The following is a 22,851-nucleotide window of genomic DNA, read 5'->3' as shown; positions in this document are numbered from 1 at the left end:
GGGAGGGAGGGAGGGAGGGAGGAGAGGAGGTAGGGAGGGAGAGGAGGTAGGGGAGGGAGGGAGGGGAGGGAGGGAGGGAGGGAGAGGAGGTAGGGAGGGAGGGAGGGGAGGTAGGGGAGGGAGGGAGAGGAGGTAGGGAGGGAGGGAGGGGAGGTAGGGGAGGGAGGGAGGAGAGGAGGTAGGGAGGGAGGGAGGGAGGGAGGGGAGGGAGAGGAGGTAGGGAGAGACAGGAGGTAGGGAGGGAGAGAGGGAGGGAGGGAGAGAGGGAGAGGAGGTAGGAGGGAGGGAGGGAGGAGAGGGAGAGAGGGAGGGAGGGGAGGGAGAGGAGGTAGGGAGAGAGGGAGGGAGAGAGGGGAGGGAGGGAGAGAGGGAGGGAGGGAGGGAGGGAGGGAGGAGAGGGAGGTAGGGAGAGGAGAGGAGGTAGGGGGAGGGAGGGAGGGAGGGAGGGAGGGAGGGAGGGGAGGGAGGTAGAGGGAGGGAGGGGAGGTAGGGGAGGGAGGGGGGAGGGAGGTAGGGGAGGGAGGGAGGGAGGGAGGGAGGGAGGGAGGTAGGGAGAGACAGGAGGTAGGGAGGAGAGAGGGAGGGAGGGAGAGAGGGAGAGGAGGTAGGGGAGGGGAGGGAGGGAGGGAGAGAGGGAGAGAGGGAGGGAGGGGAGGGAGAGGAGGTAGGGAGAGAGAGGAGGTAGGAGGGAGAGAGGGAGGGAGGGAGGGAGAGAGGGAGGGAGGGAGAGGAGGGGTAGGGGGGAGGGAGGGAGGGAGGGAGGGAGAGAGGGAGGGAGGGAGGGAGGGAGGGAGGGAGGGGAGGGAGAGGAGGTAGGGAGAGAGAGGAGGGAGGGAGGGAGGGGAGGGAGAGGAGGTAGGGGAGAGACAGGAGGTAGGGAGGGAGAGAGGGAGGGAGGGAGAGAGGGAGAGGAGGTAGGGAGGGAGGGAGGGAGGGAGAGAGGAGAGAGGGAGGGAGGGGAGGGAGAGGAGGTATCCAGGTAGGGAGGGAGAGAGGGAGGGAGGGAGAGAGGGAGGGAGGGAGAGGAGGTAGGGAGGGGAGGGAGGGAGGGAGGGAGGGAGGGAGAGAGGGAGGGAGGGAGGGAGGGAGGGAGGGAGGGGAGGGAGAGGAGGTAGGGAGAGAGAGGAGGTAGGGGAGGGAGGGAGGGAGGGAGGGAGGGGAGGGAGAGGAGGTAGGGAGAGAGAGGAGGTAGGGAGGGAGGGAGGGAGGGGGGAGGGAGGGAGGAGGGAGGGAGAGAGGGAGAGGAGGTAGGGGGGAGGGAGGGAGGGAGAGAGGGAGGGGAGGGAGGGAGGGAGGAGGTAGGGAGGGAGAGGAGGTGGGGGGAGGGAGGGAGGGAGGGAGGGAGGGAGGGAGGGAGGGAGGGAGGGAGGGAGGGAGGGAGGGAGAGAGGGAGGGAGGGAGGGAGGGAGGGAGGGAGGGAGGAGGTAGGGAGGAGAGAGGTAGGGGTGGGAGGTAGGGGTGGGAGGGAGGGAGGGAGGGAGGGAGGGAGGGAGGGAGGGAGGGAGGGAGGGAGGAGAGGAGGTAGGAGGGAGAGGAGGTAGGGGTGGAGGGAGGGAGGGAGGGAGAGGAGGTAGGGAGGGAGGGAGGAGGTAGGGGAGGGAGGGAGGGAGGGAGAGGAGGTAGGGGAGGGAGGGAGGGAGGGAGGGGAGGGAGGAGGGAGGGAGGAGGGAGAGGAGGTAGGGAGAGAGAGGAGGTAGGGAGGGAGAGAGGGAGGGAGGGAGGGAGAGAGGGAGAGGAGGTAGGGAGGGAGGGAGGAGGGAGGGAGGGGGAGAGAGGGAGAGAGGGAGGGAGGGGAGGGAGAGGAGGTAGGGAGAGAGAGGAGGTAGGGAGGGAGAGAGGGAGGGAGGGAGAGAGGGAGAGGAGGTAGGGAGGGAGGGAGGGAGGGAGAGAGGGAGAGAGGGAGGGAGGGAGAGAGGGAGGGAGAGAGAGGTAGGGAGGGGAGGGAGGGAGGGAGGGAGAGAGGGAGGGAGGGGGAGGGAGGGAGGGAGGGAGAGAGGGAGGGAGGGAGGGAGGGAGGGAGGGGGGAGAGGAGGGAGGGAGAGAGGGAGGGAGGGAGGAGGGAGGGAGGGAGGGAGGGAGGGAGGGAGGGAGGGAGGGAGGGAGGGAGAGAGGGAGGGAGGGAGGGAGGGAGGGAGGGAGGGAGGGAGGGAGGGAGAGGGAGGGAGGGAGGGAGAGAGAGAGAGAGAGAGAGAGAGAGAGAGAGAGAGGGAGGGGAGGGAGGGAGGGAGAGGAGGAAGGGGAGGGAGGGAGGGAGAGGAGGTAGGGGAGGGAGGGAGGAGGGAGGGAGAGGAGGTGAGGGAGGGGAGGTAGGGGAGGGAGGGAGGGAGGGAGAGGAGGGAGGAGGGAGGGAGGGAGGGAGAGGAGGTAGGGAGGGAGGGAGGGAGGGAGGGAGAGAGGGAGGGAGGGGAGAGAGGGAGGGAGGGAGGGAGGGAGGGAGGGAGGGAGGGAGGGAGGGAGAGAGGGAGGGAGGGAGGGAGGGAGAGAGGGAGGGAGGGAGGGAGAGAGAGAGAGAGAGAGAGAGAGGGAGGGAGGGAGGGAGGGAGGGAGGAGAGGAGGAAGGGGAGGGAGGGAGGGAGGGAGAGGAGGTAGGGGAGGTAGGGGAGGGAGGGAGGGAGGGAGGAGGAGGGAGGGAGGAGAGGAGGTGAGGGAGGGAGGTAGGGGAGGGAGGGAGGGAGGGAGAGGAGGGAGGGAGGGAGGGAGGGAGGGAGGGGAGGGGGAGGGGAGGGAGAGGAGGTAGGAGAGAGAGGAGGGAGGGAGGGAGGGAGGGAGGGAGAGAGGAGAGGAGGTAGGGGGAGGGAGGGAGAGAGGGAGGGAGGGAGGGAGAGAGGGAGGGAGAGAGGGAGGGAGAGAGGGAGGGAGGGAGAGAGGAGGGAGGGAGGGAGGGAGGGAGGAGAGGAGGTAGGGAGGGAGAGAGAGGTAGGGGAGGGAGGGAGGAGGAGGGAGAGGAGGTAGGGGAGGGAGGGAGGGGAGGTAGGGAGGGAGGAGGGAGAGGAGGTAGGGGAGGGAGGAGGGAGGGAGGGGAGGGAGAGGAGGTAGGGAGAGACAGGAGGTAGGGAGGGAGAGAGGGAGGGAGGGAGAGAGGGAGAGGAGGTGGGAGGGAGGGAGGGAGGGAGAGAGGGAGAGAGGGAGGGAGGAGGGAGAGGAGGTAGGGAGAGAGAGGAGGTAGGAGGGAGAGAGGGAGGGAGGGAGAGAGGAGGAGGGAGAGGAGGTAGGGAGGGAGGGAGGGAGGGAGGGAGGGAGGGAGGGAGAGAGGAGGGAGGGAGGGAGGGAGGGAGGGGAGGGGAGAGGAGGTAGGGAGAGAGAGGAGGGAGGGAGGGAGGGGAGGGAGAGGAGGTAGGGAGAGACAGGAGGTAGGGAGGAGAGAGGGAGGGAGGGAGAGAGGGAGAGGAGGTAGGGAGGGAGGGAGGAGGGAGGGAGAGAGGGAGAGAGGGAGGGAGGGGAGGGAGAGGAGGTAGGGAGAGAGAGGAGGTAGGGAGGGAGAGAGGGGAGGGAGGGAGAGAGGGAGGGAAGAGGAGGTTAGGGAGGGAGGGAGGGAGGGGAGGGAGGGAGGAGGGAGGGAGGGAGGAGGGAGGGAGGGGAGGGGAGGGAGGGGAGGGAGAGGAGGTAGGGAGAGAGAGGAGGTAGGGAGGGAGGAGGGAGGGGGAGGGAGGGAGGGAGGGAGGGAGGAGGAGAGAGGAGAGGAGGTAGGGGGGGAGGGAGGAGGGGAGAGAGGGAGGGAGGGAGGGGAGGAGGGAGAGGAGGTAGTGGGGGGGAGGGAGGGAGGGAGGGAGGGAGGGGAGGGAGAGAGGAGGGAGGGAGGGAGGGAGGGAGGGAGGGAGGGAGGGAGGGAGGGAGGGGAGGGAGGAGGAGAGGAGGTAGGGGGGAGAGGAGGTAGGGTGGAGGGAGGGAGGGAGGGAGGAGGGAGGGAGGGGAGGAGGGAGGGAGGGAGGAGGGAGGAGGGAGGAGAGGAGGTAGGAGGAGAGGAGGTAGGGTGGAGGGGAGGGAGGGAGGGAGAGGAGGTAGGGGAGGGAGGGAGGGGAGGTAGGGAGGGAGGGAGGAGGGAGAGGAGGTAGGGGAGGGAGGGAGGAGGAGGGAGGGAGGGAGGAGGGAGGGAGGGAGGAGGAGGAGGGAGGGAGGGGAGGGAGAGGAGGTAGAGAGAGGAGGTAGGGAGGAGAGAGGGAGGGAGGGAGGGAGAGAGGAGAGGAGGTAGGGAGGGAGGAGGAGGGAGGGAGGGAGGGAGGGAGAGAGGAGAGGGAGGGAGGGAGAGGAGGTAGGGAGAGAGGGAGGTAGGGAGGGAGAGAGGGAGGGAGGGAGAGAGGGGAGGAGGTAGGGAGGGAGGGAGGGAGGGAGAGAGGAGAGAGGGAGGGAGGGAGAGAGGGGAGGGAGAGAGGGAGGGAGGGAGGGAGGAGAGAGGGAGGAGGGAGAGAGGGTAGGGGGAGGGAGGAGGGAGGGAGGGAGAGAAGGGAGGTAGAGAGGGAGGGAGGGAGGGAGGGAGGGGGGGAGGTAGAGAGGGAGGGAGGAGGGAGGGAGGAGGTTCGTCAGCAAGACCATCAAATCTGTCAATCATTTGTTAACCCGTTGTCATGGTAACACTCAGATCTCTCCCGTCAGAAATAGATCTTAACCAAGAGAGTAGCTACAGTATTAGATATTCACACCATCAGAACACAGGCAGAACAGAACCCAGCTGCTACGAGCTACAGTCTGTGGTGTCAACTTTACAACAGGGAATATCCACTACAGTCTGTGGTGTCAACTTTACAACAGGGACATCCACTACAGTCTGTGGTGTAAACTTTACAACAGGGATATCCACTACAGTCTGTGGTGTCAACTTTACAACAGGGATATCCACTACAGTCTGTGGTGTCAACTTTACAACAGGGATATCCACTACAGTCTGTGGTGTCAACTTTACAACAGGGATATCAGTCTGTGGTGTCTACAGGGATATCAGTCTGTGGTGTCAACTTTACAACAGGGATATCCACTACAGTCTGTGGTGTAAACTTTACAACAGGGATATCCACTACAGTCTGTGGTGTCAACTTTACAACAGAGATATCCACTACAGTCTGTGGTGTCAACTTTACAACAGGGATATCCACTACAGTCTGTGGTGTAAACTTTACAACAGGGACATCCACTACAGTCTGTGGTGTCAACTTTACAACATGGACATCCACTACAGTCTGTGGTGTCAACTTTACAACAGGGACATCCACTACAGTCTGTGGTGTCAACTTTACAACAGGGACATCCACTACAGTCTGTGGTGTCAACTTTACAACAGGGACATCCACTACAGTCTGTGGTGTAAACTTTACAACAGGAATATCCACTACAGTCTGTGGTGTAAACTTTACAACAGGGATATCCACTACAGTCTGTGGTGTCAACTTTACAACAGGGATATCGACCCAGATCTCTGCTACAGTCTGTGGTGTAAACTTTACAACAGGGACATCCACTACAGTCTGTGGTGTCAACTTTACAACAGGGATATCCTCTACAGTCTGTGGTGTCAACTTTACAACAGGGATATCCACAACAGTCTGTGGTGTCAACTTTACAACAGGGATATCCACTACAGTCTGTGGTGTCAACTTTACAACAGGGACATCCACCCAGATCTCTGCTACAGTCTGTGGTGTCAACTTTACAACAGGGACATTCACTACAGTCTGTGGTGTCAACTTTACAACAGGGATATCCACCTACAGTCTGTGGTGTAAACTTTACAACAGGGATATCAACTACAGTCTGTTGTGTCAACTTTACAACAGGGATATCCACCCAGATCTCTGCTACAGTCTGTTGTGTCAACTTTACAACAGGGATATCCACTACAGTCTGTGGTGTCAACTTTACAACAGGGATATCCACCCAGATCTCTGCTACAGTCTGTGGTGTAAACTTTACAACAGGGACATCAACTACAGTCTGTGGTGTAAACTTTACAACAGGGACATCCAGATCTACAGTCTGTGGTGTAAACTTTACAACAGGGATATCCACCCAGATCTGTGGTGCTACAGTCTGTGGTGTAAACTTTACAACAGGGACATCAACTACAGTCTGTGGTGTCAACTTTACAACAGGAATATCCACTACAGTCTGTGGTGTAAACTTTACAACAGGGATATCCACTACAGTCTGTGGTGTAAACTTTACAACAGGGATATCCACTACAGTCTGTGGTGTCAACTTTACAACAGGGACATCCACTACAGTCTGTGGTGTCAACTTTACAACAGGGATATCCACTACAGTCTGTGGTGTCAACTTTACAACAGGGATATCCACTACAGTCTGTGGTGTCAACTTTACAACAGGGATATCCACTACAGTCTGTGGTGTCAACTTTACAACAGGGATATCAACAGATCTCTGCACAGTCTGTGGTGTCAACTTTACAACAGGGACATTCACTACAGTCTGTGGTGTCAACTTTACAACAGGGATATCCTCTACAGTCTGTGGTGTAAACTTTACAACAGGGATATCAACCCAGATCTCTGCAGTCTGTTGTGTCAACTTTACAACAGGGATATCCACCCAGATCTCTGCGACAGTCTGTTGTGTCAACTTTACAACAGGGATATCCACTACAGTCTGTGGTGTCAACTTTACAACAGGGATATCCACCCAGATCTCTGCTACAGTCTGTGGTGTAAACTTTACAACAGGGACATCAACTACATCCGTGGTAAAGTCTCCACTACAGTCTGTGGTAAACTTTACAACAGGGATATCCACCCAGATCTCTGCTAGTCTGTGGTGTAAACTTTACAACAGGGACATCAACTACAGTCTGTGGTGTCAAACAACAGGAATATCCACTACAGTCTGTGGTGTAAACTTTACAACAGGGATATCCACTACAGTCTGTGGTGTAAACTTTACAACAGGGATATCCACTACAGTCTGTGGTGTCAACTTTACAACAGGGACATCCACTACAGTCTGTGGTGTCAACTTTACAACAGGGATATCCACTACAGTCTGTGGTGTCAACTTTACAACAGGGATATCCACTACAGTCTGTGGTGTAACTTTACAACAGGACATCCACTACTTTACAACAGGGATATCCACTACAGTCTGTGGTGTCAACTTTACAACAGGGATATCAACCTCTGCAGTGGTGTCATCTCAGGGATATCCACTACAGTCTGTGGTGTCAACTTTACAACAGGGATATCCACTACAGTCTGTGGTGTAAACTTTACAACAGGGATATCCACTACAGTCTGTGGTGTCAACTTTACAACAGGGATATCCACTACAGTCTGTGGTGTCAACTTTACAACAGGGATATCCACTACAGTCTGTGGTGTCAACTTTACAACAGGGACATCCACTACAGTCTGTGGTGTCAACTTTACAACAGGGACATCCACTACAGTCTGTGGTGTCAACTTTACAACAGGGATATCCACTACAGTCTGTGGTGTCAACTTTACAACAGGGATACGCTACAGATAATGTATCCACTACAGTCTGTGGTGTCAACTTTACAACAGGGACATCCACTACAGTCTGTGGTGTCAATGTTTACAACAGGAGACATCCAGACGTTACAGTGAAACCAGAGAATATACACTACAGTGAAACTGTGGTGTCAACTGTAAATAGGGATATCCACTGCAGTGAAACCAGACGTTACCTGAGTGGGGTTGTAATGATAATGTATCTAGTCTGTGGTGAAAAGACTTTACCAGGGACATCCACTACAGTCTGTGGTGTCAACTTTACAACAGGGATATCCACTACAGTCTGTGGTGTCAACTTTACAACTGCAGTAGGGATATCCACTACAGTCTGTGGTGTCAATTTATAACAGGGATATAATACTACAGTCTGTGGTGTCAACTTTACAACAGGGACATCCACTGTAATGAGTCTGTGGTGTCAACTTTACAACAGGGACTATAATCTAGAGACTGTGCAGTGAAACCAACTTTACAACAGGGACATCCACTACAGTCTGTGGTGTCAACTTTACAACAGGGACATCCTCTACAGTCTGTGGTGAAACAACTTTACAACAGGGACATCCTCTACAGTCTGTGGTGTCAACTTTACAACAGGGACAGTCCACTACCTGAGTCTGTGGTGTCAACTTTCTATAATACAGACTGTAGCAGTGAAACCAGACGTTACCTGAGTGGGGTTGTAATGATAATGTATCTATAATACAGAGACTGTAGCAGTGAAACCAGACGTTACCTGAGTGGGGTTGTAATGATAATGTATCTATAATACAGAGACTGTAGCAGTGAAACCAGACGTTACCTGAGTGGGGTTGTAATGATAATGTATCTATAATACAGAGACTGTAGCAGTGAAACCAGACGTTACCTGAGTGGGGTTGTAATGATAATGTATCTATAATACAGAGACTGTAGCAGTGAAACCAGACGTTACCTGAGTGGGGTTGTAATGATAATGTATCTATAATACAGAGACTGTAGCAGTGAAACCAGACGTTACCTGAGTGGGGTTGTAATGATAATGTATCTATAATACAGAGACTGTAGCAGTGAAACCAGACGTTACCTGAGTGGGGTTGTAATGATAATGTATCTATAATACAGAGACTGTATCAGTGAAACCAGACGTTACCTGAGTGGGGTTGTAATGATAATGTATCTATAATACAGAGACTGTAGCAGTGAAACCAGACGTTACCTGAGTGGGGTTGTAATGATAATGTATCTATAATACAGAGACTGTAGCAGTGAAACCAGACGTTACCTGAGTGGGGTTGTAATGATAATGTATCTATAATACAGAGACTGTAGCAGTGAAACCAGACATTACCTGACTGGGGTTGTAATGATAATGTATCTATAATACAGAGACTGTAGCAGTGAAACCAGACGTTACCTGAGTGGGGTTGTAATGATAATGTATCTATAATACAGAGACTGTAGCAGTGAAACCAGACGTTACCTGAGTGGGGTTGTAATGATAATGTATCTATAATACAGAGACTGTAGCAGTGAAACCAGACGTTACCTGAGTGGGGTTGTAATGATAATGTATCTATAATACAGAGACTGTAGCAGTGAAACCAGACGTTACCTGAGTGGGGTTGTAATGATAATGTATCTATACTACAGAGACTGTAGCAGTGAAACCAGACGTTACCTGAGTGGGGTTGTAATGATAATGTATCTATAATAGGGAGACTGTAGCAGTGAAACCAGACATTACCTGACTGGGGTTGTAATGATAATGTATCTATAATACAGAGACTGTAGCAGTGAAACCAGACGTTACCTGAGTGGGGTTGTAATGATAATGTATCTATAATACAGAGACTGTAGCAGTGAAACCAGACGTTACCTGAGTGGGGTTGTAATGATAATGTATCTATGATACAGAGACTGTAGCAGTGAAACCAGACGTTACCTGAGTGGGGTTGTAATGATAATGTATCTATAATACAGAGACTGTAGCAGTGAAACCAGACGTTACCTGAGTGGGGTTGTAATGATAATGTATCTATAATACAGAGACTGTAGCAGTGAAACCAGACGTTACCTGAGTGGGGTTGTAATGATAATGTATCTATAATACAGAGACTGTAGCAGTGAAACCAGACGTTACCTGAGTGGGGTTGTAATGATAATGTATCTATAATACAGAGACTGTAGCAGTGAAACCAGACGTTACCTGAGTGGGGTTGTAATGATAATGTATCTATAATACAGAGACTGTAGCAGTGAAACCAGACGTTACCTGAGTGGGGTTGTAATGATAATGTATCTATAATACAGAGACTGTAGCAGTGAAACCAGACGTTACCTGAGTGGGGTTGTAATGATAATGTATCTATAATACAGAGACTGTAGCAGTGAAACCAGACGTTACCTGAGTGGGGTTGTACACAGGGAAGTCCTCCACCGGAGGGATGAGGCCCTGGGCGATCAGCTGACCATAGGAGGGCGGAGCCTCTCTCTGAACAAACTCCGCCTCCAGACGGGTCATCTGGGTCTCAAATGCTCTTAGGAGAGAGAGAGAGAGTGAGTGAGAGAGGGAGAGAGAGAGTGAGAGAGAGAGAGAGAGAGAGAGAGAGAGAGAGAGAGGGAGAGAGAGTGGGAGAGAGAGGAGAGAGAGAGAGAGAGATATGAGTGTGTCTCCTGACCCCACGTGTCTCAGCCTCCAGTATTTATGCTGCAGTAGTTTATGTGTCGGGGGCTAGGGTCAGTTTGTTATATCTGGAGTAATTCTCCTGTCTCAGCCTCCAGTATTTATGCTGCAGGGGCTAGGGTCAGTTTGTTATATCTGGATTACTTCTCCTGTCCTATCCGGTGTCCCGTGTGAATTTAAATATGCTCTCTCTAATTCTCTCTTTCTCTTTCTTTCTTTCTCTCTTTCTCTCTCGGAGGACCTGAGCCCTAGGACCATGCCCCAGGACTACCTGACATGATGACTCGTTGCTGTCCCCGGTCCACCTGGCCATGCTGTCCAGTTTCAACTGTTCTGCCTGTGATTAGTATTATTTGACCCTGCTGGTCATCTATGAACATTTGAACATCTTGGCCATGTTCTGTTATAATCTCCACCCGGCACAGCCAGAAGAGGACTGGCCACCCCACATAGCCTGGTTCCTCTCTAGGTTTCTTCCTAAGGTTTTGGCCTTTCTAGGGAGTTTTCCTAGCCACCGTGCTTCTACACCTGCATTGCTTGCTGTTTGGGGTTTTAGGCTGTGTTTCTGTACAGCACTTTGAGATATCAGCTGTTGTAAGAAGGGTGGCAGGGTAGCCTAGTGGTTAGAGCGTTGGGCTCGTAACCGGAAGGTTACGAGTTCAAACCCCGAGCTGACAAGGTACAAATCTGTCGTTCTGCCCCTGAACAGACAGTTAACCCACTGTTCCTAGGCCGTCATTGAAAATAAGAATTTGTTTTTAACTGACTTGCCTGGTTAAATAAATAAAATAAATACATTTGATTTGGTATTCTAGCTTCACATCCTTCACTAAAGGGGTGACAGTCAATCAATATCAAAGATGGTGGATGAATGAAGATGTCCCACTCAGGCTGTTTAAAAAATGAATAAAGAAGATCTGTTCTGGTCTGCTTTAAGGGGCTCTCCCATAGACACCAATGAATTAGCAGCTGGGGTCTGGTCTGCTTTAAGGGGCTCTCCCATAGACACCAATGAACTAGCAGCTGGGGTCTGGTCTGCTTCATGTAATCCAAGATGGCGTAGCAATCGGACGTGTGTTTTGTCTTGTCCCGTCCTGTCTAGTGTAAATATAGTTTTTTTTTTTTTTTTTTTTTTTTTTTTTTTTCGTTTTTTTTTTTTTCTGTATATATTTCGTACATATTTTAATCTCACTTTCAAACTAGAGCTGAATATACTCTCCTGCAACCCGCATCACCCAATGTGGTACGGATCTGCTTTTTCTATACTTTACTTTAGAACCGTCAGAAGCTAGCCAGCTAACTAGCTACTACTCAGTTAGCCATTGCTAGCGGTCTTCAAAGCTAACTAGGACACCAGCGACATCAACCCAGAGCATATCAGACTGCTCTTTCTCTACCACATCTCCGGATTCCTACCGCAAGCTCTGAACCTTTACACCGGATCATCGCAACTAGCTAGCTGCAATCCGAGTGGCTACTCCTGGCTAACGTCTCTGTCCCAAAACAAGCTACAGTTAGCCTTGAGCTAAGCCCATCTCCCGACTAGCCGAAGAGGCCCAACAATACCTCTTTTGCCAATTGGCCTGGACCCTTTACTGCCGACACGGAGCCCCGCCGATCCATCACGACTGGTCCGCCGACATAATCGTCCGAGGTGGTTTCAACAGGCTTTTTCGTTGCGACATCGCCAAAGATCCATCTGCTGGCCAAGGCCCGCGAGCTTTCTGAAACGCTGTGTCTCCAGCTCACCCAGCGCATTAGAGCTCCTGTAGCATAATCCTGGGCTACAATTACCCGGGCCCACAACCGGTCTGTCGATGTCACCGCAAGAAGAGGAATAAACAGACTCACCCCATCGCGACGTCCCCCAAAGGTTAGCTCTCTAGCCCTCGCTATCTCCCTGCTTGCTAATTCGGCCTGCTAACGGTTAGCTTGTCTAGCCCGGGCCTACGAACTGTTAGCTTGTTAGCACAGGCCTGCTAACCATCTGGCTCACTGCGTTCTAAACACTCTGAACCCATTTACTTTCTATCTCTCTTTGATTTTTATTTTTTGTTTATACCTTCCGGAAACCTGCATCACCCACTGTGATACGGAATCGCTATCACCTTTAATTTTTATTTTATTTTTATGACACACTCAAGAACCTCCAGACGCTAACCAGCTAACTAGCTACAAGCTATTTAGTCATTGTTAGTTTTTTTTTTAAACCTGGATAACACTCGCCAGCCCAGCTTCCTGCCCATCCACCGCTGCCCCCTGGACACTGATCTCTTGGCTACATAGCTGACGCACGCTGGACTGTCCATTAATCACGGTACTCCATTCTGCTTGTTTGTTTTATCTGTCGACCCAGTTGCCTAGTCAACGCCATTTTACCTGCTGTTTGTTGTGCTAGCTGATTAGCCTCGCCTACTGTTTTTAGCTAGCTTTCCCAATTCAACACCTGTGATTACTGTATACCTCGCTGTATGTCTCTCCCAAATGTCAATATGCCTTGTATACTGTTGTTCAGGTTAGTTATCATTGTTTTAGTTCACAATGGAGCCCCTAGATCCACTCTGCATACCCCTGTTACCTCCTTTGTCCCACCCCCCACACATGCGGTGACCTCACCCATTACAACCAGCATGTCCAGAGATACAACCTCTCTCATCATCACCCAGTGCCTGGGCTTACCTCCGCTGTACCCGCACCCCACCATACCCCTGTCTGCGCATTATGCCCTGAATATATTCTACCATGCCCAGAAACCTGCTCCTCTTATCCTCTGCCCCCAACGCTCTAGGCGACCAGTTTTGATAGCCTTTAGCCGCACCCTCATACTACTCCTTCTCTGTTCCGCGGGTGATGTGGAGGTAAACCCAGGCCCTGCATGTCCCCAGGTACCCTCATTTGTTGACTTCTGTGATCGAAAAAGTCTTGGTTTTATGCATGTCAACATCAGAAGCCTCCTCCCTAAGTTTGTTTTACTCACTGCTTTAGCACACTCTGCTAACCCTGATGTCCTTGCCGTGTCTGAATCCTGGCTCAGGAAGGCCACCAAAAATTCAGAGATTTCCATACCCAACTATAACATCTTCCGTCAAGATAGAACTGCCAAAGGGGGCGGAGTCGCAGTCTACTGCAGAGATAGCCTGCAAAGTAATGTCATACTTTCCAGGTCCATACCCAAACAGTTTGAACTACTAATTTTGAAAATTACTCTCTCCAGAAACAAGTCTCTCACTGTTGCCGCCTGCTACCGACCCCCGTCAGCTCCCAGCTGTGCCCTGGACACCATTTGTGAATTGATCGCCCCCATCTAGCTTCAGAGTTTGTCCTGTTAGGTGACCTAAACTGGGATATGCTTAACACCCCGGCAGTCCTACAATCTAAGCTAGATGCCCTCAATCTCACGCAAATCATCAAGGAACCCACCAGGTACAACCCTAACTCTGTAAACAAGGGCACCCTCATAGACGTCATCCTGACCAACTGGCCCTCCAAATATACCTCCGCTGTCTTCAACCAGGATCTCAGCGATCACTGCCTCATCGCCTGTATCCGCCACGGAGCCGCAGTCAAACGACCACCCTCATCACTGTCAAACGCTCCCTAAAACACTTCTGTGAGCAGGCCTTTCTAATCGACCTGGCCCGTGTATCCTGGAAGGACATTGACCTCATCCCGTCAGTTGAGGATGCCTGGTCATTCTTTAAAAGTAACTTCCTCACCATTTTGGATAAGCATGCTCCGTTCAAAAATGCAGAACCAAGAACAGATACAGCCCTTGGTTCACCCCAGACCTGACTGCCCTCGACCAGCACAAAAACATCCTGTGGCGGACTGCAATAGCATCGAATAGCCCCCGTGATATGCAACTGTTCAGGGAAGTCAGGAACCAATACACGCAGTCAGTCAGGAAAGCTAAGGCCAGCTTCTTCAGGCAAAAGTTTGCATCCTGTAGCTCCAACTCCAAAAAGTTCTGGGACACTGTGAAGTCCATGGAGAACAAGAGCACCTCCTCTCAGCTGCCCACTGCACTGAGGCTAGGAAACACGGTCTCCACCGATAAATCCATGATTATCGAAAACTTCAATAAGCACTTCTCAACGGCTGGCCATGCCTTCCGCCTGGCTACTCCAACCTCGGCCAACAGCTCCGCCCCCCGTAGTTCCTCACCCAAGCCTCTCCAGGTTCTCCTTTACCCAAATCCAGATAGCAGATGTTCTGAAAGAGCTGCAAAACCTGGACCCGTACAAATCAGCTGGGCTTGACAATCTGGACCCGCTATTTCTGAAACTATCTGCCGCCATTGTCGCAACCCCTATCACCAGCCTGTTCAACCTCTCTTTCATATCGTCTGAGATCCCCAAGGATTGAAAGCTGCCGCAGTCATCCCCTCTTCAAAGGAGGAGACACCCTGGACCCAAACTGCTATAGACCTATATCCATCCTGCCCTGCCTATCTAAGGTCTTCGAAAGCCAAGTCAACAAACAGGTCACTGACCATCTCGAATCCCACCGTACCTTCTCCGCTGTGCAATCTGGTTTCCGAGCCGGTCACGGGTGCACCTCAGCCACACTCAAGGTACTAAATGATATCATAACCGCCATCGATAAAAGACAGTACTGTGCAGCCGTCTTCATCGACCTCGCCAAGGCTTTCGACTCTGTCAATCACCAAATTCTTATCGGCAGACTCAACAGCCTCGGTTTTTCGGATGACTGCCTTGCCTGGTTCACCAATTACTTTGCAGACAGAGTTCAGTGTGTCAAATCAGAGGGCATGCTGTCCGGTCCTCTGGCAGTCTCTATGGGGGTGCCACAGGGTTCAATTCTCGGGCCGACTCTTTTCTCTGTATATATCAATGATGTTGCTCTTGCTGCGGGCGATTCCCTGATCCACCTCTACGCAGACGACACCATTCTATATACTTTCGGCCCGTCATTGGACACTGTGCTATCAAACCTCCAAACGAGCTTCAATGCCATACAGCACTCCTTCCGTGGCCTCCAACTGCTCTTAAACGCGAGTAAAACCAAATGCATGCTTTTCAACCGATCGCTGCCTGCACCTGCATGCCCGACTAGCATCACCACCCTGGATGGTTCCAACCTTGAATATGTGGACATCTATAAGTACCTAGGTGTCTGGCTAGACTGCAAACTCTCCTTCCAGACTCACATCAAACATCTCCAATCAAAAATCAAATCCAGAGTCGGCTTTCTATTCCGCAACAAAGCCTCCTTCACTCACGCTGCCAAGCTTACCCTAGTAAAACTGACTATCCTACCGATCCTCGACTTCGGCGATGTCATCTACAAAATGGCTTCCAACACTCTACTCAGCAAACTGGATGCAGTCTATCACAGTGCCATCCGTTTTGTCACTAAAGCACCTTATACCACCCACCACTGCGACTTGTATGCTCTAGTCGGCTGGCCCTCACTACATATTCGTCGCCAGACCCACTGGCTCCAGGTCATTTACAAGTCCATGCTAGGTAAAGCTCCGCCTTATCTCAGTTCACTGGTCACGATGGCAACACCCATCCGTAGCACGCGCTCCAGCAGGTGTATCTCACTGATCATCCCTAAAGCCAACACCTCATTTGGCCGCCTTTCGTTCCAGTACTCTGCTGCCTGTGACTGGAACGAATTGCAAAATCGCTGAAGTTGGAGACTTTTATCTCCCTCACCAACTTCAAACATCAGCTATCCGAGCAGCTAACCGATCGCTGCAGCTGTACATAGTCTATAGGTAAATAGCTCACCCTTATTCACCTGCCTCATTCCCATACTGTTTTTATACTGTTTTTATTTATTTACTTTTCTGCTCTTTTGCACACCAATATCACCAATATCTCTACCTGTACATGCCCATCTGATCATTTATCACTCCAGTGTTAATCTGCAAAATTGTATTATTCGCCTACCTCCTCATGCCTTTTGCACACATTGTATATAGATTGCCCATTTTTTTCTACTGTGTTATTGACTAGTTAATTGTTTACTCCATGTGTAACTCTGTGTTGTCTGTTCACACTGCTATGCTTTATCTTGGCCAGGTCGCAGTTGCAAATGAGAACTTGTTCTCAACTAGCCTACCTGGTTAAATAAAGGTGAAATAAAAAAAAAAAAAAAAAAGGGGCTCTCCCATAGACACCAATGAATTAGCAGCTGGGGTCTGGTCTGCTTTAAGGGGCTCTCCCATAGACACCAATGAACTAGCAGCTGGGGTCTGGTCTGCTTTAAGGGGCTCTCCCATAGACACCAATGAACTAGCAGCTGGGGTCTGGTCTGCTTTAAGGGGCTCTCCCATAGACACCAATGAACTAGCAGCTGGGGTCTGGTCTGCTTTAAGGGGCTCTCCCATAGACACCAATGAATTAGCAGCTGGGGTCTGGTCTGCTTAAGGGGCTCTCCCATAGACACCAATGAATTAGCAGCTGGGGTCTGGTCTGCTTAAGGGGCTCTCCCATAGACACCAATGAATTCAATGAATTAGCAGCTGGGGTCTGGTCTGCTTTAAGGGGCTCTCCCATAGACACCAATGAATTAGCAGCTGGGGTCTGGTCTGCTTTAAGGGGCTCTCCCATAGACACCAATGAATTCAATGAATTAGCAGCTGGGGTCTGGTCTGCTTTAAGGGGCTCTCCCATAGACACCAATGAATTAGCAGCTGGGGTCTGGTCTGCTTTAAGGGCTCTCCCATAGACACCAATGAATTCAATGAATTAGCAGCTGAGGTCTGGTCTGCTTTAAGGGGCTCTCCCATAGACACCAATGAATTAGCAGCTGGGGTCTGGTCTGCTTTAAGGGGCTCTCCCATAGACACCAATGAATTCAATGAATTAGCAGCTGGGGTCTGGTCTGCTTTAAGGGGCTCTCCCATAGACACCAATGAATTAGCAGCTGAGGTCTGGTCTGCTTTAAGGGGCTCTCCCATAGACACCAATGAATTAGCAGCTGGGGTCTGGTCTGCTTAAGGGGCTCTCCCATAGACACCAATGAATTAGCAGCTGGGGTCTGGTCTGCTTAAGGGGCTCTCCCATAGACACCAGTGAATTAGCAGCTGGGGTCTGGTCTGCTTAAGGGGCTCTCCCATAGACACCAATGAATTAGCAGCTGGGGTCTGGTCTGCTTAAGGGGCTCTCCCATAGACACCAATGAATTAGCAGCTGAGGTCTGGTCTGCTTAGTTCACTGACTGTATATGAACCAGAAGAATAGTGGGATGTCTCGCTTCCTCTTCCCTCTCTGTCAACAGATTAGTAATAAACCCCAGGGGAAGATAACGGGTGCACAGCCTTTTGACCTCTGACCTTTATACGTCAGCATCCCAAATGGCACCCTATTCCCTAAATAGTGCCTATGGGCCCTGGTCAAAAGTAGGTTGTCATTTGGGACAAATGCTATAACTGTAACCTCTAAGGGACTGAACCTGGGAAAACACTATTATAGGAAATCATTACAGAACCACAAAACATCCTCTCTCCCTCTCTCTGTCCCTCTCTCTCTCTGTCCTCTCTCTCTATCTGTCTCTCTCTCTCTCTGTCTCTCTCCCCCTCTCTCTCTGTCTCTGTGTCTCTGTCTCTGTCTCTGTCTCTCTGTCTCTGTCTCTGTCTCTCTCTCTCTCTCTCTCTCTCTCTCTCTCTCTCTGTCTCTGTCTCTGTCTCTGTCTCTCTCTGTCTCTGTCTCTCTCTCTCCCTCTCTCCTCTCTCTCTCTCCTCTCTCTCTCTCCTCTCTCTCTCTCCTCTCTCTCTCTCTCCTCTCTTTCTCTCTCTCCTCTCTCTCTCCTCTCTCCCTCTCTCTCAATTCAATTCAATTCAAGGGCTTTATTGGCATGGGAAACATGTGTTAACATTGCCAAAGCAAGTGAGGTAGACAACATACAAAGTGAATATATAAAGTGAAAAACAACAAAAATTAACAGTAAACATTACACATACAACAGTTTCAAAACAGTAAAGACATTACAAATGTCATATTATATATATATATATATATATATATATATATATATATATATATATATATATATATATATATATATATATACACATATATATATATATATATATATATATACACACAACGTACAAATAATTAAAGGACACAAGATAAAATAAATAAGCATAAATATGGGTTGTATTTACAATGGTGTTTGTTCTTCACTGGTTGCCCTTTTCTCGTGGCAACAGGTCACAAATCTTGCTGCTGTGATGTCACACTGTGGAATTTCACCCAGTAGGTATGGGAGTTTTTTGTGGATCTGTGTGATCTGGGGGAAATATGTCTCTCTAATATGGTCATACATTGGGCAGGAGGTTAGGAAGTGCAGCTCAGTTTCCACCTCATTTTGTGGTTTGAAGGTTGAAGGTTGAAGGTTTGGGAATCACTTCCTTTTAGGTGGTTGTAGAATTTAACGGTACTTTTCTGCTCTGCATTATTTGGTGTTTTACATTGTAGACGGAGGATATTTTTGCAGAACTCTGCAGAGTCTCACTTTGGTGTTTGTCCCATATTGTAAAGTCTTGGTTGGTGAGCGGACCCCAGACCTCACAACCATAAAGGGCAATGGGCTCTATGACTGGGTTTTATAACTGATTCAAGTATTTTGTAGCCAGATCCTAATTGGGATGTCGAATTTTATGTCCTTTTGCCTTGTCTCTCGTTCACAGCTTTGTGGAAGTTACCTGTGGCGCTGATGTTTAGGCCAAGGTATGTATAGTTTTCTAGGGCAACAGTGTCTAGATGGAATTTGTATTCTCCTCGCAAACTCTCTCTATCTCACACATCAGCAGATATAGTGAGTCATGACAGGTCAGACTGTGCAGAGCCAGACAGATACAATTAACTAATTATACACCACTTCCACCACATCTCTCTCTACCATCTCTCTCCTCTCTACAGTTCCACACTGCAGGACCAGGCCAAGCCTGATCAGCGTACACACACAGAGCTGAGAGGAGTTGAAGGGACTTACACAGTGTCTGGATTAGTAGGGCACCAGCATAGCACCAGCAGAGTACCAGCAGAGTAGCAGCATAGCACCAGCAGAGTAGCATACCGCTACGCTAACAGCTCACCCGCGGGAAATGGGAGCTGAGCAGTAATGGGCTAGATTTTTTTATTTTACCTTTATTTTACTAGGCAAGTCAGTTAAGAACAAATTCTTATTTTCAGGAACAGTGGGTTAACTGCCTGTTCAGGGGCAGAACGACAGATTTGTACCTTGTCAGCTCGGGGATTCGAGCTTGCAACCTTTCGGTTACTAGTCCAACGCTCTAACCACTAGGCTACCCTGCCGCCCCGATTCATAGCAGGGGTCAGATTAAAGCTGTTTGTCCCCTCTATTTCTCTCTCTCTCTCTCTCTCTCTCTCTCTCTCTCTCTCTCTCTCTCTCTCTCTCTCTCTCTCTCTCTCTCTCTCTCTCTGTCTCTGTCTCTCTCTCTCTCTCTCTCTCTCACTTAGTGATGAATAATTAGTGACTGGGAACTGGGCGGCTTTACAAACAAGGGGGAGCTAATAGGGGGAGCTAATAGGGGGAGCTAATAGGGGGAGCTAATAGGGGAGCTAATAGGGGGAGCTAAAAGGGGGAGCTAATAGGGGAGCTAAAGGGGGAGCTAATAGGGGGAGCTAATAGGGGGAGCTAATAAACTCAAAATCCAATCGGAGGGAGGGAGGGAGGGAGGGAGGGAGGGAGGGAGGGAGGGAGGGAGGGAGGGAGGGAGGGAGGGAGGGACAACAAGAGGTCGATGAAATCCTCCTACCTGTACTCTCTTGTCCGGAGGGAGTACAGTTTGAAGGCACAGCCCAGAGCGATGACAAGGAGGAGGCCACAGACAAGAGAACCAATCAGGGCAGCAGTGATCACCTTGAAACAATACAGACAGTAATGAAACACATTATAAACATACTACTACTAGTAATACAATATATTATAAACCATACTACTACTAGTAATACAATACATTATAAAACATACTACTACTAGTAATACAATACATTATAAACATACTACTACTAGTAATACAATACATTATAAAACATACTACTACTAGTAATACAATACATTATAAAACATACTACTACTAGTAATACAATACATTATAAAACATACTACTACTAGTAATACAATACATTATAAACATACTACTACTAGTAATACAATACATTATAAACATACTACTAGTAGTAATACAATACATTATAAACATACTACTACTAGTAATACAATACATTATAAAACACACTACTACTAGTAATACAATACATTATAAAACACATTATAAACATACTACTACTAGTAATACAATACATTATAAACATACTACTACTAGTAATACAATACATTATAAAACATACTACTACTAGTAATACAATACATTATAAAACACATTATAAAACACATTATAAAACATACTACTACTAGTAATACAATACATTATAAACATACTACTACTAGTAATACAATACATTATAAACCATACTACTACTAGTAATACAATACATTATAAAACACACTATAAACCATACTACTACTAGTAATACAACACATTATAAAACATACTACTACTAGTAATACAATACATTATAAACATACTACTACTAGTAATACAATACATTATAAACATACTACTACTAGTAATACAATACATTATAAAACACACTACTACTAGTAATACAATACATTATAAAACACATTATAAACATACTACTACTAGTAATACAATACATTATAAACATACTACTACTAGTAATACAATACATTATAAAACATACTACTACTAGTAATACAATACATTATAAAACACATTATAAAACATACTACTACTAGTAATACAATACATTATAAACATACTACTACTAGTAATACAATACATTATAAACCATACTACTACTAGTAATACAATACATTATAAAACACATTATAAACCATACTACTACTAGTAATACAATACATTATAAACATACTACTACTAGTAATACAACACATTATAAAACATACTACTACTAGTAATACAATACATTATAAAACACATTATAAAACATACTACTACTAGTAATACAATACATTATAAAACACACTACTACTAGTAATACAATACATTATAAAACACACTACTACTAGTAATACAACACATTATAAACCATACTACTACTAGTAATACAATACATTATAAAACACATTATAAAACATACTACTACTAGTAATACAATACATTATAAACATACTACTACTAGTAATAAAACACATTATAAACATACTACTACTAGTAATACCATACATTATAAAACACACTACTACTTTTAATACAATACATTATAAAACATACTACTACTAGTAATACAATACATTATAAAACACACTACTACTAGTAATACAATACATTATAAACACACTACTACTTGTAATACAATACATTATAAACATACTACTACTAGTAATACAACACATTATAAAACATACTACTACTAGTAATACAATACATTATAAACCACACTACTACTAGTAATATAATACATTATAAACATACTACTACTAGTAATACAATACACTATAAACACACGACTACTAGTAATACAATACATTATAAAACACATTATAAACCACACTACTACTAGTAATACAATACATTATAAACACACTACTAATTGTAATACAATACATTATAAACATACTACTACTAGTAATACAACACATTATAAAACATACTACTACTAGTAATACAATACATTATAAAACACACTACTACTAGTAATACAATACATTATAAAACATACTACTACTAGTAATACAATACATTATAAAACATACTACTACTAGTAATACAACACATTATAAAACACATTATAAAACATACTACTACTAGTAATACAATACATTATAAACATACTACTACTAGTAATACAATACATTATAAAACACATTATAAAACATACTACTACTAGTAATACAATACATTATAAAACATACTACTACTAGTAATACAATACATTATAAAACATACTACTACTAGTAAGTGAAATAATCTGTAAACAATTGTTGGAAAAATTACTTGTACAAAGTAGACGTCCTAACTGACTGGCCAAAACTATCGTTTGTTAACAAGAAATTTGTGGAGTGGTTGAAAAACAAGTTTAAATGGCCCCAACCTGAGTGTATGTAAACTTCAGACGTCAACTGTAGGACAAATGTAAGCACTCATCAAATGATGTTTTTCAGTACCTTCCTGGGTACAGCTCCCAAACAGTCTCTCTCGTCACTACCATCCAGGCAGTCCTCCTGGCCATCACAGTGCCACGTCTCGAAGATACACAGGTTGGTGTCACAGTGGAAGTTCCCCGGCTGGCAGTCAAAACAGTTCTTCTCATCAGAACCGTCTGGGCACTGGAACGAATTAATGAGAGATACTGCTGTATATTTACAATCATAACAGTTCTTCTCATCAGAACCGTCTGGACACTGGAACGAATGAATGAATGAATTAATGAATGCGAGATACTGCAGTATATTTACAATCATAACAGTTGTGATCAGTATGTGGTCTTCCTCAGTGTGTAATTTATATTATATTGATCAGTATGTGGTCTTCCTCAGTGTGTAATTTATATTATATTGATCAGTATGTGGTCTTCCTCAGTGTGTAATTTATATTATATTGATCAGTATGTGGTCTTCCTCAGTGTGTATATTATATTATATTGATCAGTATGTGGT

General features: G+C 47.8%; 1 long non-coding RNA gene and 1 pseudogene across 1 annotated transcript; both read right to left on the bottom strand.

The window, feature by feature from the left end:
• LOC127928257 (low-density lipoprotein receptor-related protein 3-like) overlaps nt 1–22,851 on the bottom strand; it is a 55,487-nt pseudogene that overhangs the window by 2,774 nt on the left and 29,862 nt on the right.
• Nucleotides 8,126–9,189, bottom strand: LOC127928260 (uncharacterized). Its single transcript, XR_008131112.1, has 3 exons — nt 9,136–9,189; nt 8,608–8,805; nt 8,126–8,541 (listed from the first exon to the last, which is right to left on the bottom strand). It is a non-coding gene; the product is annotated as an uncharacterized LOC127928260 (long non-coding RNA).

The sequence above is a fragment of the Oncorhynchus keta genome, unplaced genomic scaffold (genome assembly GCF_023373465.1).
Source record: "Oncorhynchus keta strain PuntledgeMale-10-30-2019 unplaced genomic scaffold, Oket_V2 Un_scaffold_25306_pilon_pilon, whole genome shotgun sequence".
In the NCBI taxonomy this organism is placed as follows: Eukaryota; Metazoa; Chordata; class Actinopteri; order Salmoniformes; family Salmonidae; genus Oncorhynchus; species Oncorhynchus keta.
Note: the sequence above shows the minus strand (reverse complement) of the source record. Positions and strands in the feature narration are given on the sequence as shown.